The 14,668-nt window shown below is 47.8% G+C and overlaps 1 protein-coding gene across 6 annotated transcripts in view; it reads left to right on the top strand.

Annotated features, from left to right (window-relative positions):
* LOC123756005 (rho GTPase-activating protein 45) overlaps nt 1-14,668 on the top strand; it is a 975,988-nt gene that overhangs the window by 586,689 nt on the left and 374,631 nt on the right. The gene's annotated exons all lie outside the window — the stretch shown is intronic.

The raw sequence follows: 14,668 nt of genomic DNA, 5'->3' as shown, positions 1-14,668 counted from the left end.
AGCCCACGTCACCTCTGGGCGTGGACGCTGGGTTCTCGGGCAAGCCATAACACAGGCTTCCTTGTTGAAAGTACTGCTGTCAGCAAAGCTGTGCTAGTCAACACCTCACTCGTACCATCTCGCTCCTTACACACACACACACACACACACGCCTACAATTACAACTCACAATTATACATGAAAGAGTACAAAATACTAGCACTGTTAGTCACACAACCTCTCTCTGGGTTATCCAGGGTAAATGCGGCCTTCATCACATGACGGATTTCATCATAGTATTATACAGTTTACCTCTGCTTATAAGTAAAAAAAAAAATGGACTTTTTGGTAAACGTTTAAACCCAAAACACCGCTGATTCATTATATACACTATCACTTCTTGATAACGGTATTGACATCCTAAGTCAGTACATGTAGTTATTCTGGGAACAGCAATGCTCTCCAAAATGATTTTTTTTTTAAATTTCCATTTATGGTGCAATTATTATGCGGGTTATTTTAAAATGCGCGCCAATGTCTTCCCATTCTCTGTGGCTATACATGGATGTACATAATGCTTTTGTATTGTACAGCTACTACACAACTGATGCCTAGCAATCATTTGTACCTGTGGGTCCAGCTGTGTGTCCAGCTGTGGGTCGGTCAGCTTTTCAGTAACACTGAAGTAGAGTATTGCAATTGTCCCTCATTTTATACACAATTATATATATGTTTAATAATATAGTATTAATTAATTTATATTTTCTGGTGTCGTAAGACTTGAGGAAACATTCTTCCTGGTGAAGTATTAAGGGTTCCTTACTGACGAATCATAACTACATTCTTTAATATCAGTCCTCATTAACGAAGGTCACCAATGATTATAAGTGGCCGCCAAACGCTTTACTCAAGACTCACAACTGATGACGTTCGAACATTGCATTGATGACGATCTCTGTTCGAATCTCAACTCTATAAGTACTTGACTCACTTACAAATACAAATAATTGCCAAAAACACTTAAACACCTAGCCAAGCCTACTAAATATGCACAACATGCTAAATATATAATTTTATTTTATATGTTTGAGAAAATTCCCATTTTGAATGAACAGCATGTTAAAACTGAAGAATGTATGTTTGGGGTCGGCCGCTGTATGGAATGACCATTGGTTGAGGGCGGGTTTTTATATATTGATACGTAACTTCCTGCTGACGAAATCCCACTTCGAGATTAGTTAGGTATGGCATGGCCCAAATCCACTTCTAAACGGTATTGATCATTGTACCGAGTGAAAGATCCACTTAAGATTCTATTTTTCATTAAGACCCACAAAACTCCGTGTCAAAAATTAGTCCATTGATCAGGTAATTCCCTATTTGATCTTGATTGTTCCCTACAGAGAAATATGACTTAATAAACATGGTCCGCGTACGGTGCTAATATGGGAGGCATAATATTTGTCTTGGTTCCTAGCAGAAGACATGAGACAACCATCTCTGCTTGTATAGACATGGATCAGGTCTCTCATGCTATATACACGTCAACGTTGCCACCATAACTAAGTGATGCTATTACCACTACCATCATCACCCTTACCACCACCTCCCCAACCACCACCACCCCCTACTAGTACTACCACCTCCACCACCACCAACACACCCTCGTCTCCCCACCTCCCACGACCACGACCACTAAGAATGGAAGAAGCAGCAACTGTGGCAAGGGAACACAAGAGCTAAAATTCTAATGCTTACCTCTCAGTGCTTACCTATCTGTGACTTCTGGGAAGTGAGGTCTAGCTCTTTATCCCCGCCCCCCCCCCACCCCCCGCCTAGTCTTGTTGTACCCGTTGCATAACAACTTAACTATTCTGAAGCTCAAAACATTTTTCGAAACTGGTCCTAAAGTTGGGGACGGAGGTGGCCTCCACAACTTGTCCACCTTGTTTATTCCCTTTAGACTGTAAGCTACAGAGAAATAGCCTGGATAAATAAGGACCCGCAAGGGGGTGATGAGACATGGAGAGCAAAATTGGTAGATGTGCTGGACAAACACTTCTTAAAGCAACACGTTACGGAACCAACAAGAGTAAGAAGAACCACATGACACTAGATCTGGTGTATTAGATGGCTCTAGGAGCTGGCGATCACTGCATTGTCATACTTGAATACATAGCAGAGCTGCAGGAGTTGACTACACAAAGAAACCTGTTGAAGATTAAGAGAGATTACATATGCCATGGACTGCAATAAGATGAGGGACTCTCTGCATGAAATGAAATGGGAAATATAAATGGAAGGAAGGACAGCAAATGAGATGACAGAATTCATTGCTGGGAAATGTGCGGATACAATGGAGCAGTTCATACCACTCACGAAGGCGGTGGTCCAGAAAAGTAAAGTTCAATTAGGAATGCACGCAAGCTAAAGATATGACAAAAAACTGGAAAAAAAAGTGCGGAGAACTAGAACAAATGACAATAGAGGCACTAAAAAGAATCAGAAATGGATATGCCTGAAATGGGGGAGGAGCTGAAAGCCAATTTGAAAAATGATATTGCTGCAAAAGCTCAGGACCAACCAAAGCTGTTTTACAGCCATGTAAGGAGAAAACCAACAGTGCAAGACAATTTATGCAGATTGAGGAGACAAGGGGGAACTCCCCCATAAAATGACAAGAGTTGTAAAGAACCCAACAAAAAAATTTAGAAGGTCTTTTAAAATAGAACCAGCATGGAGACCAAGGTTTGAAGATGAAAAGCCAGAAGAAATAATGGATGACATTGTCGTCACTGTAGAAGAACACCGAGAAGAACCAGATGTGACAAAATCAATGGGGCCAGACCTAATCTCACCATGGGTGCTGAAGGAGGCTGCAAAAGTACTTTATCATCCATTATCTAAAACTTTTAATAAAATGCTTGAAACACACAATCTCCCAGAAGTTTGGAAAAAGGTAAACATAGTTTCAGTATTTCAGAATGGAATAAAAACGAGCCACTATATTACAGACCAGTGACAAGGATATATATGTCATGTAAAGTGCTGGAGAAAGTAATCAAGTTGAGAATGGTAGAGCATCTGGAGAGGACCAACTGTGTGACAAAAGGTCAACATGCTTTTAGAAAGGAAAAGTCGTGCCTGACAAACTTGGAGTTTTATGATAAGATAGCTAAAATAAGACTGGAAGAAGAAAGCTGAGTAAACTGTATTTTAATTGTGTCAAAAAAGATTTAACACTGTTTCCCGTGAGACGTAGAAGTAACTGGAATAACAGGGAAAAGAGTGAACTGGACAAGGGAATACCTGAAGGACAGAAAGCAAAACAAAAAGTTAGTCATAGAGGTGGTTTCAAGCTGGAAGGATGTAAGAAGTGGGGTCCCTGTTACGGCCCTATTGGGTCACAACTGGGTTCTTTCTCTGATGTTAATAGAGTTTGGGTATCTGGCCCCAAGTTAGTAGTGGCTTTCAAGAGGTGTGTTCCGTAACGCAATTAAATTAAAGGGGAAGGGATAAAACTGCACTAAACTTAAATATATAATTATTCCACCACCATAAATAAGTATATAAACAGTCACACGTGATTATTATTACTACACTTCTTATTTACAATAACTTCTTCTTCTTCTTCGAAGACACGGGATGCTCCACGGTGCTCAATGATGCTTAGCCCTTGGTCCTCTTCTCGTGGCCTCACGATGAATCCTTAGATTCTCTAGACGAGTCTACCCCGACCACAGGCCAGCCAAAACAGTCCCACTGGGTGCACCGTCGTGGAGGCCTTCAACCACAAATCCAGCCTGTAGCTGGCAGGTTCCAATCAGCTATGCTGCGTAGGCCACTCCACGACCGATACTAGGGTTGCGAGCCCTAGGCAGGAGCCTCGTGTGATTCCACAGATCACTCTCCTCACCACAACACCCCAGTGGCTAGTCTTCTCCGCCAGTCAGCCCCGGGTACGACAATCCCTGGTTCTGCCACCTCACAGGCAGGCTAACACAACAGTGTTCATCCGGGGGGTGACTCACAGCTTCTGCAGCAAATGCGTGGAGATTCTACGGCTGCCTTGGGTAGACTGATCCAACGTCCACTACAGCAGTCCCAGGTCGACTCTGTAATCAGACACGTCATCAGTACTAGTTACACTCTGGGGCACCTCACTTACCGGCTTAGACACAAACGCCCACCTATCCACTCCATAGATGGCGTTGCTGTCTAAGCGTCACCTCACCAGAGGTCAGCAGCGGCTATGTCACGAGCTGATTAGGACAGGAAACCAGCCCCTGTGGCCGGTATATCCTGTCCTCACTAGATGGCGCTGTCCATTTGGAGGGGATTTTGGGATCTGACCCACAGATGGCGTGGTCGTCACAGCTCCGTGCTCGGACGCTGGGCTCGGGTCCGTAACAGTCCCACAAGGCAAGGTCCTGGGATTGCTGCTGTTCCTAACTTGTGGAAGACCTACCCAAGGGAGTGACCGCGTATATGTCAATATTTGCATATTGTGCTAAGCTGATGAGGAATGTAAAAACAGAGGAGGACTGCAGGAAGTTACAGGAGGACCTTGACAATTTCCAGGAATTGTTGCTGAAATCCAATCCCAACAAGTGTAAAGTAATGAAGATGTGAAAAGGAGACGAATGCATCTACACCATAGAAAGACAACTATGGCAAACGGAAAGAAAGATTTGGGAGAGGATACAGCTTCCATATTAACACCGAGAGGCACACAAACAGGATATGGGATACTCATAACTATAAAAACATAGTTTTCGAAACCTAAATCAAGACTTCTTCAAGGCAATCTACACTACATATGTTAGACCAATACTGGAATATGCAGCACCCGCATGGGATCTGCACATTGCAAAACTTAAAGCCAAAATTAAACGAACAAAGATTCGCAATTAGATTGGTGCCAAAGGTAAGAGGATTAAGCTAAGAAGATAGGAACTAAACCTCACAACACGATAGAATACAAGGAACAGAGAGGGATATTATCACAACATACAAGATCACGAGAGAATACATAAGGTGGGCATGGATTACTCTTCAAGTTGAGGGAGTTCTCCCGGAGCCACAGGACTGGCCAGTCAGGATGTGCCCCTCTCGTCCAGTTTAACACAGGCCTAGTCCTAAGATCTTGCCTTTAGCGTGCCTAATTGGTCAGCTGCAGCGGTACTAAGTGTGCGACACCCTGACTACCAACTGTTGTAGGTTGTGGATAGCTGGACTGTATAGAAATTAATGCAGTCATTATTTGTGTGGCGGTATCTGACGTCTACCGAGAGGAACAGTGGGACGGCACTGGGTCGCCTTGTGGTGTACCTGGTCCCACGCTCCCCTCGTGTGAAAATAGTCCTTGGGCCCTCCTTCCCAGCGTCGTGGTTTGTATGCGCGACTGGTGGTGTGTTTACATGAGATGGGTAACAGTATATAAGCCTGGGCGAGTGGTGGAGCCCCGGGCAGCTACCCTGTGCTGAGCCTCCTGGCCCGTTGTCATGGCAACCAGGCTCAGTACCAACCTACCTTCTGTTGTGCCTGTTAATCCAAGTGATCTCCAAGCAATGGAACCTGAGACCATCGGTGAGGAATATGTTGATGCTCGAAGTGGGTAAATTGCAGTCACCCGATGACATGGAACTCGATGCTTATTTGGATAATGACAATGAGTGGCACATGCAACAATCACGGAATGCGAGAAGAAATTCTAAACGTGCAGACTCTGCTGATGGCGAGATCATTGGCAATGATGACAGGAACACCGGAACCTGTGTGAAGAAAGTGGAGGTGGGCGGTGGTGGGCCTACACAGTGAGGGGCACGCCCACCCAAGCCTCCTATTGCTCCCCGCGCTGACTATGTGTGCCTGGCATTCCCACCTGGAATTGCCAACGATATCGACACCAACGATAAACTGACATGGTTCGAACAACTTTCTAATAACTTCTACAAAACATTCCTCGATATAGTCCGACCTAGACCAACTTCCCCTTACATCTTTGTGTCATGTACGCAAGAAGATGTCATCACTCAACTGGTTGAAGGTAATATTGTTTTCACCAGAGAAGACATCATCAATCACCCTAAAAAATTTAAGGAATATCTTGTTACCAGTTTTCCCAAAGAGTATCCTCTTGAGAGAGTTTATAACCTTGAAGGAGTCTACAAGGCAAGACGGAAACATAGGGATGGTCAACCTCTTAACAGGATCATCATTGTTTGGAATGGCAGTGACCCTCCCCCTGAACATTACACCTTCTTTGGACATTTCATCCCATCAGATCTTGGGAATCTCCCCCTGTTGTTTGTTAAAAGTGCCACGGTACTCAGCATATCTCTACGTATTGTCGACGTGACCCTGTGTGTGGGCTCTGTGCTCAACAACACAATACAAGGCAGTGTGAAGGCAGGTGTTTACGTGAAGGCGTAGATGTTTGGCATCGTGGCTGCCCTCGACGCCCCACCCTCTCTAACAGGAGTAGAAAGCCAGTGGCGTCTGGTCCAGCTGCAGGAGGCACCCAGCAGGAAGCTCTTGATGTCACCTCTAGTAAGCAGTTTCCAATCATCGTCGGACTATAGCAAACAAGCAAAGATACAGAAGAAATTGACTGGTTAAAAAAGAAAATTACTGAATTGGAACTTAAAATAAAAACATTAGAGACGAATCTGCCCGGTGATAGTGGTGTGAACCATGCTAGCGATAGTGATCAAGTGAATTCTCCTAGCACGAGTGATAATGTTGCAGCTGTTGAGGCTACTCCACCTATCTCTACGGAACGTGAGTGTCAAATCTCCGTGGGGAATGGTGTTAGAGTAGTCATTGATCCCTCACTGGCACCCCCACTAGATAATGAAGAAACCCTGCAGTTGGTTACAGATGAAGAGTTTAAGAGAACACCAACTGCTACTCTGGTTAAACGCATCCTACGCAAAAGTGATATTACTCAGGCTACACGGGACAAAGTTGGTTATGTTGTCCAAGTGTTTAACGAACTTAAATGTTACCTTAATTCCCTTGATACTTAACCATGGCTCATCAAACAAAAACAATTAAGTTTCTTTCTTGGAACATTCGAAGTGTTAATCTTCGGAAAAATGACGTAATCTTGTATGCTAAAATGAGAGACGTGGATGTGATGTGTTTACAGGAACCATATACGTCCACAACTATCAAGAAGGTCCCACCCAGGATACCTGGGTATATAGCATACAACAACAGTATTGGAACTGGTTTACTCACATATATTAAGAGTGAATTAATCTGTAAACTAATTAAAAATCACAGGAGTGATAGTATACATTATCAAAAATTTTAATTACAAACTGCAAATAGCCATTTCCTACTGTATAACATATTTGAACGATGTAGTGTACTAATGCAGACCTGTTACCAAAACCTACAGGTAACACAGCTATGTTATGTATGGGTGACTTTAATGCTTGTCACACTGCTTTTGGTGATGTTCAGTGTAACAATAATGGAAGGGTCTTCTTGAAATACCTTACTGATCATAATATTACTGTGTATGATACTGATAAACAGACCCATTTATTGGGGGGTAGGCTGGATTATGTGATTGGCTACAGCCTAGCAGATAACAACGTCAACGTTAAGCTCATCCCAGAACTAGTAAGTGATCATTTTGTAATATATTGTGAATACAATGTGGCGGATATTAGGTCCAATCCTCATCCTAGATTTAAAATTAACATTCCAGACAATCTTAAACAGTACTTTTAGGTTTATGTACATAAGTGGTACACTGGGTATACACCTGTATCAGTGGACCACTTTTACAATGATCGTGTCAGTATCATTACCAGTTATTATGATACCTGGGTTAAATCAAGGAAAAAAAAGAACACTCGTTCTTCCTCATGGACAGAGGATCCTATTATTATTGCAGAGCTAAAGTGCTTCAGCTGCTCACTGTTATAAACGAGACAAAACACCTGACAATTTATTTGCATTCCTCAATGCTAACAGAGATTTTCGGGAGCTTAAGGGTCAAGTTAAGGACACATATTGGGAAAAATTCCTACAAGGTATCAATAGAACTACAACATTATCGGAAATGTGGAACAAAATTATAAACATTACCAAACCTTCAGCCCCAGTTCAGCTTCATCATACTCCTGCAGAATATGCTGACATGCTCCTAGCTCAATGGTCTAGTGTCTCACAAATTTCTTCCTTACCCCAGATATACAGCAGCATTTAAATCATACCAACATTAACAGAAACTTTAATATTGAAATAGCACGCTCCTCACCAGATTTAACAGATCAGTTTGCTATAACCCCCTTTGAATTAACATCAGCATTAGGAAAATCTAAACAAACTGCCCCTGGTGAGGATGGTATAACTTATAATACCTTGAACTTATTGAATGATGTCTCTAGCCACTCTCTGCTTGACCTCTTATCAAATGAGTTTCTTACAAGGTATCTTGCCTGAGAAATGGACAGTCTCATAATACCAATTCCTAAACCTAACTCTAAAAAATTCAGACCTATTTCCCTTACACCTTGCATGTGTAAAGTCTTGGAGAGAATTGTTCTCAATCGTGTCATGTTTCAGGTCAAAGAAAAACTGGCCCCAAACCTATATGGGTTCATGCCCAAGTGTAGCACACAAACATGCTTTGCTGAATATTTTGTAAACTCCCAGGATGGGACACAGGCAGCCTTTATTGACCTAAAGTCAGCTTTCGATGTAGCGAATGGCGAAATACTATTAGAGCAACTTCCTGAATATGGAATCAAAGGTAATCTTCTGAGTTGGATAAAGAGCTACCTATCCAACAGGCGTGCTAGTGTCCTATTTAAAGGAGTTAAAAGTACAAGAACAGATGCATTCGAACTAGGCACACCTCAAGGTGGTGTCCTAAGCTCAATGCTCCTCAATATACTTATGCACAAACTTATCCATGACATACCTGCACAACCTACTGAAACTGTTATATGTTATGCTGATGATATTTGTATTATGGCACACAGTAAACCAAGGCTACAAGTGTTACTTGATGCATTCTCCAAGAAAGTAGTAGAATGTGGCCTCATAATCTCTGTTGATAAAACAAGGGTTCTTATTCCCCATTCTCTTCATGTTAACTATACTATTAATGGAATGCCCGTGGAGACTTGTGATTCTTATAAATATCTTGGAGTCGAGGTTAATGATATATATCTTATCAGCAACATGCGCAAAAAACTTGTTGAGCATCTTAAACCTCTCAAAACTCTTGTTGGCAAAGGATTTGGCGTTAACATAAAATATGCTCTTAGTTTTTATATTGCCTTTATACGATATGTTGCTGATTATTATGCTTGCATCTTCTTAACTTTTCTCCTAAACAATTACAAGGCCTAGATGTAGTACAGAACGATGTCTTGCGCATCATCCTGGGTTGTCCTAGAACTGTCAAAATGGTTAACATGAGAAAGGAACTAAACTTACCTTCAATTTACGAAAGAATAGTTCTACTTAGTACTATGTGTTGCGCCAAAACTTTGAAAAATAATGGTCCCTCCAGATTTATTTAAATTAAATTGAGATCCATTCTTATCAATTCTGACTTCCCTCAATCCGCCGCAAAAAGCTCCTTACAGTGTGTGGCTCAGTTGTTGTGCCTATAATCTTCTGAAACTGAATGTGTCTCTTAACCCTGATAAAACTGTTCACTATATTCTCCCTTGGTAAATGTTTATTCAGGTAAGGTACATACATACAAGAGGTTTTACAAAAATTGAGATGTATAGATAGAGCTAGTACATACAATGTCAAAGTCACTATTACGCGAAGCGTTTCGGGCAGGAAAAACATTAAAGACTAAAACTTAATACTAATTGAGATTAAAGTATAAAATGTGTTGAGAACAATTAAAAATAAAAATAAAAAAGGGGGAACATGGCAGAAAAAGCAGCACAAATAAGGTCGACAAACAGCGTTGTTTTAAAAAAAACAGACATGGGTTGACAATATAGGGGTAAGGTAGGTTACAGGGAATTCATTAGGCAGTGCTTAGTTTTTATCTTAAACTGGTTGAGAGAGGTACAGTCTTTAACATGATTGGGAAGGTCATTCCACATTCTGGGTCCCTTGATTTGTAGAGCATTTCTAGTTTGATTAAGTCGTACTCTTGGAATATCAAAACTATATTTGTTTCTGGTGTGGTGTTGTATATATGTGGTTTCTGGTGTTGTAACAGAACATGGGTTCTGTTACAACCTTCAATGAAGCTTTTGAGGTCAGGATTTGCATTACAGTTCAGCGTTTTATATATGTACAACACACATGAGAGAATGTGCAGTGACTTAATATCTAACATATTCAGAGATTTGAGTAGGGGTACCGAGTGATGTCTGGGGTCAGAGTTGGATATTGTCCTAATAGCAGCTTTGTATTGAGTAATTAGAGGACGTAAATGACTTTGGGTAGTAGAACCCCAAGCACAAATACCATAGTTGAGATATGGATAGATGAGGGAGTAATAGAGCGTTACTAGGACAGGGCGAGGAACATAATATCTGATCTTAGAAAGAATGCCAACAGTTTTTGAAACTTTTTTTTATATATTTAGAACATGCGTTTTGATATATTTGTGTACATGCGTTTAGTCGTTATATGAAATATAGTGAACAGTGAAGGGGAACAGGTAACACAATACACATATAAGTTGGAAGTGTAGGGGAATCGTGCATAGAATATTAGAAATATAGAATAGTGGCAAGAGACGGCATCATGCTGTGTTTACAGAAGCCACGAGGCCTACCCCAGGACACGTCCCTCAGTGATAATATACGGACAATATAAGGTGTAATATGGAAATGTGGATCTAGGAATTAGTAATAGAGTGAGTGAATACCACTGCAAGACGGTATTCTGAATTATATGTATACCGTATAATTGTAATATTATATATGTTACTACGTTCAAACTTTATGGCAGGTACTTAGCGTAGGGTAGCGAAGATGGTCCCCGGTGCTGTACAGTTGACCCCTTGTTGTCCCAGGATGATGCCACCAGTTTCCAGTTATTCGATTTATATCAGATTTATTATTTGCTGTATTATTACCAGGAATTTTCTGCCTAATTTCCGTCTTGCAGTGGTATTCACTCTATTACGAATTCCTAGATCCACCTTTCCATATTACACCTTATATTGTCCGTATATTATCACTGAGGGACGTGTCCTGGGGTAGGCCTCGTGGCTTGTGTAAACACAGCTAGCATGATGCAGTCTCTTGCCACTATTCTATATTTCTAATATTCAATATTTCTAATATTCTATGCACGATTCCCCAACATTTCCAACTTTTATGTGTGTTGTGTTACCCGTTCCCCTTCACTGTTCACTATATTTCATATATCGACTAAACGTATACACAAAGAGCCTCGTGGCACTTGCTCACACGTGGTCCCCACTCTTATTCTCTCTTTAACACAAAATTCCATTGTTAATGACTGTATTAAATTTTCCACCGGGTCACTATGCACTTTGTGATGTCTGTAATCAGTAATCCATTGCTGTAATCCTAAGAAATCCCGGTAAAAGTCAAGATTTTAACGAAGCGCACACGATACGTCTTTTCCCCTCCCCACACAAACACCAACACCTGAAACAATGCCGTTTAAGCCGTTGTTCTCTGACACAAAGCCGTTTACTTCTTGATGCTTTACTAATTCGTATCTAACACGGGCGACTCGTCACGGATGAGAGGGGCCCAATGTATCTGTTGCAGGTGGTAGGAACTTAAGTCAGATACCGAAGATAGCAGACTTGGCCAAATATTACAGCCTGGTGGCCGAGATGAACAACACAACACTAGCTCCATCAACATGCATCTTCTTGTGAGCTCCACAGATGTGAAAAATCGTTCTTTCACAGTGTTTAAGAAAGTTTTACCAATGAACGTTCAATATTATTTAACTGATTAGTTTTTAGGTGGTTCAGTACACTTGGTGGGGGAGTGGGAGGGAGAGAAGGATGGCGATAATATTCCTCCTGATCACCGAGCTCATGACTGCCACAGTCAATTATCAAGATGTAGATTATGTTAAGAGAGAAAGTATAAGAAAGTGGCGGGGCTCCCGGGGTGTGGAGGTGGCGGGGCTCCCGGGGTGTGGTGGTGGAGCTCCCGGGGTGCGGTGGTGGCGGGGCTCCCGGGGTGTGATGGTGGCGGGGCTCCCGAGGTGTGGTGGTGGTGGGGCTCCCGGGGTGTGGTGGTGGTGGGGCTCCCGGGGTGTGGTGGTGACGGGGCTCCCGGGGTGCGGTGGTGGCGGGGCTCCCGGGGTGTGGTGGTGGCGGAGCTCCCGGGGTGTGGTGGTGGCGGGGCTCCCGGGGTGTGGTGGTGGCGGAGCTCCCGGGGTGTGGTGGTGGTGGGGCTCCCGGGGTGTGGTGGTGGCGGGGCTCCCGGGGTGTGGTGGTGGCGGGGCTCCCGGGGTGTGGTGGTGGTGGGGCTCCCGGGGTGTGGTGGTGGCGGGGCTCCCGGGGTGTGGTGGTGGCGGGGCTCCCGGGGTGTGGTGGTGGTGGTGGGGCTCCCGGGGTGTGGTGGTGGTGGTGGTGGGGGTCCCGGGGTGTGGTGGTGGTGGGGCTCCCGGGGTGTGGTGGTGGCGGGGCTCCCGGGTTGTGGTGGCGGGGTTCCCGGGGTGTGGTGGTGGTGGGGCTCCCGGGGTGTGGTGGTGGTGGGGCTCCTGGGGTGTGGTGGTGGTGGGGCTCCCGGGGTGTGGTGGTGGCGGGGCTCCCGGGGTGTGGTGGTGGCGGGGCTCCCGGGGTGTGGTGGTGGTGGGGCTCCCGGGGTGTGGTGGTGGCGGGGCTCCCGGGGTGTGGTGGTGGCGGGGCTCCCGGGTTGTGGTGGCGGGGCTCCCGGGGTGTGGTGGTGGTGGGGCTCCCGGGGTGTGGTGGTGGCGGGGCTCCCGGGTTGTGGTGGCGGGGCTCCCGGGGTGTGGTGGTGGTGGGGCTCCCGAGGTGTGGTGGTGGTGGGGCTCCCAGGGTGTGGTGGTGGTGGGGCTCCCGGGGTGTGGTGGTGACGGGGCTCCCGGGGTGTGGTGGTGGCGGGGCTCCCGAGGTGTGGTGGTGGTGGGGCTCCCGGGGTGTGGTGGTGGTGGGGCTCCCGGGGTGTGGTGGTGGCGGGGCTCCCGGGGTGTGGTGGTGGCGGGGCTCCCGGGGTGTGGTGGTGGCGGGGCTCCCGGGGTGTGGTGGTGGCGGGGCTCCCGGGGTGTGGTGGTGGCGGGGCTCCCGGGGTGTGGTGGTGGCGGGGCTCCCGGGGTGTGGTGGTGGTGGGGCTCCCGGGGTGTGGTGGTGGCGGGGCTCCCGGGGTGTGGTGGTGGCGGGGCTCCCGGGGTGTGGTGGTGGCGGAGCTCCCGGGGTGTGGTGGTGGCGGGGCTCCCGGGGTGTGGTGGTGGTGGCGGGGCTCCCGGGGTGTGGTGGTGGCGGGGCTCCCGGGGTGTGGTGGTGGTGCTGGGGCTCCCGGGGTGTGGTGGTGGTGGTGGTGGGGCTCCCGGGGTGTGGTGGTGGTGGGGCTCCCGGGGTGTGGTGGTGGCGGGGCTCCCGGGTTGTGGTGGCGGGGTTCCCGGGGTGTGGTGGTGGTGGGGCTCCCGGGGTGTGGTGGTGGTGGTGGTGGGGCTCCTGGGGTGTGGTGGTGGTGGGGCTCCCGGGGTGTGGTGGTGGCGGGGCTCCCGGGGTGTGGTGGTGGCGGGGCTCCCGGAGTGTGGTGGTGGTGGGGCTCCCGGGGTGTGGTGGTGGCGGGGCTCCTGGGGTGTGGTGGTGGTGGGGCTCCCGGGGTGTGGTGGTGGTGGGGCTCCCGGGGTGTGGTGGTGGCGGGGCTCCCGGGGTGTGGTGGTGGTGGGGCTCCCGGGGTGTGGTGGTGGCGGGGCTCCCGGGGTGTGGTGGTGGCGGGGCTCCCGGGGTGTGGTGGTGGTGGGGCACCCGGGGTGTGGTGGTGGCGGGGCTCCCGGGGTGTGGTGGTGGCGGGGCTCCCGGGTTGTGGTGGCGGGGCTCCCGGGGTGTGGTGGTGGTGGGGCTCCCGGGGTGTGGTGGTGGTGGGGCTCCCGGGGTGTGGTGGTGGCGGGGCTCCCGGGGTGTGGTGGTGGCGGGGCTCCCGGGGTGTGGTGGTGGTGGGGCTCCCGGGGTGTGGTGGTGGCAGGGCTCCCGGGTTGTGGTGGTGGGGCTCCCGGGGTGTGGTGGTGGTGGGGCTCCCGGGGTGTGGTGGTGGTGGGGCTCCCGGGGTGTGGTGGCGGTGGGGCTCCCGGGGTGTGGTGGTGGCGGGGCTCCCGAGGTGTGGTGGTGGTGGGGCTCCCAGTGTGTGGTGGTGGTGGGGCTCCCGGGGTGTCGTGGTGACGGGGCTCCCGGGGTGTGGTGGTGGCGGGGCACCCGAGGTGTGGTGGTGGTGGGGCTCCCGGGGTGTGGTTGTGGTGGGGCTCCCGGGGTGTGGTGGTGACGGGGCTCCCGGGGTGTGGTGGTGGCGGGGCTCCCGGGGTGTGGTGGTGGCGGAGCTCCCGGGGTGTGGTGGTGGCGGGGCTCCCGGGGTGTGGTGGTGGCGGGGCTCCCGGGGTGTGGTGGTGGCGGGGCTCCCGGGGTTTGGTGGTGGTGGTGGGGCTCCCGGGGTGTGGTGGTGGTGGTGGTGGGGCTCCCGGGATGTGGTGGTGGCGGGGCTCCCGGGGTGTGGTGGTGGTGGGGCTC

This window comes from Procambarus clarkii, chromosome 43 (genome assembly GCF_040958095.1).
Source record: "Procambarus clarkii isolate CNS0578487 chromosome 43, FALCON_Pclarkii_2.0, whole genome shotgun sequence".
NCBI lineage: Eukaryota > Metazoa > Arthropoda > Malacostraca > Decapoda > Cambaridae > Procambarus > Procambarus clarkii.
The sequence above is the reverse complement of the archived record's forward strand: the minus strand, read 5'-3'. Positions and strand labels throughout refer to the sequence as shown.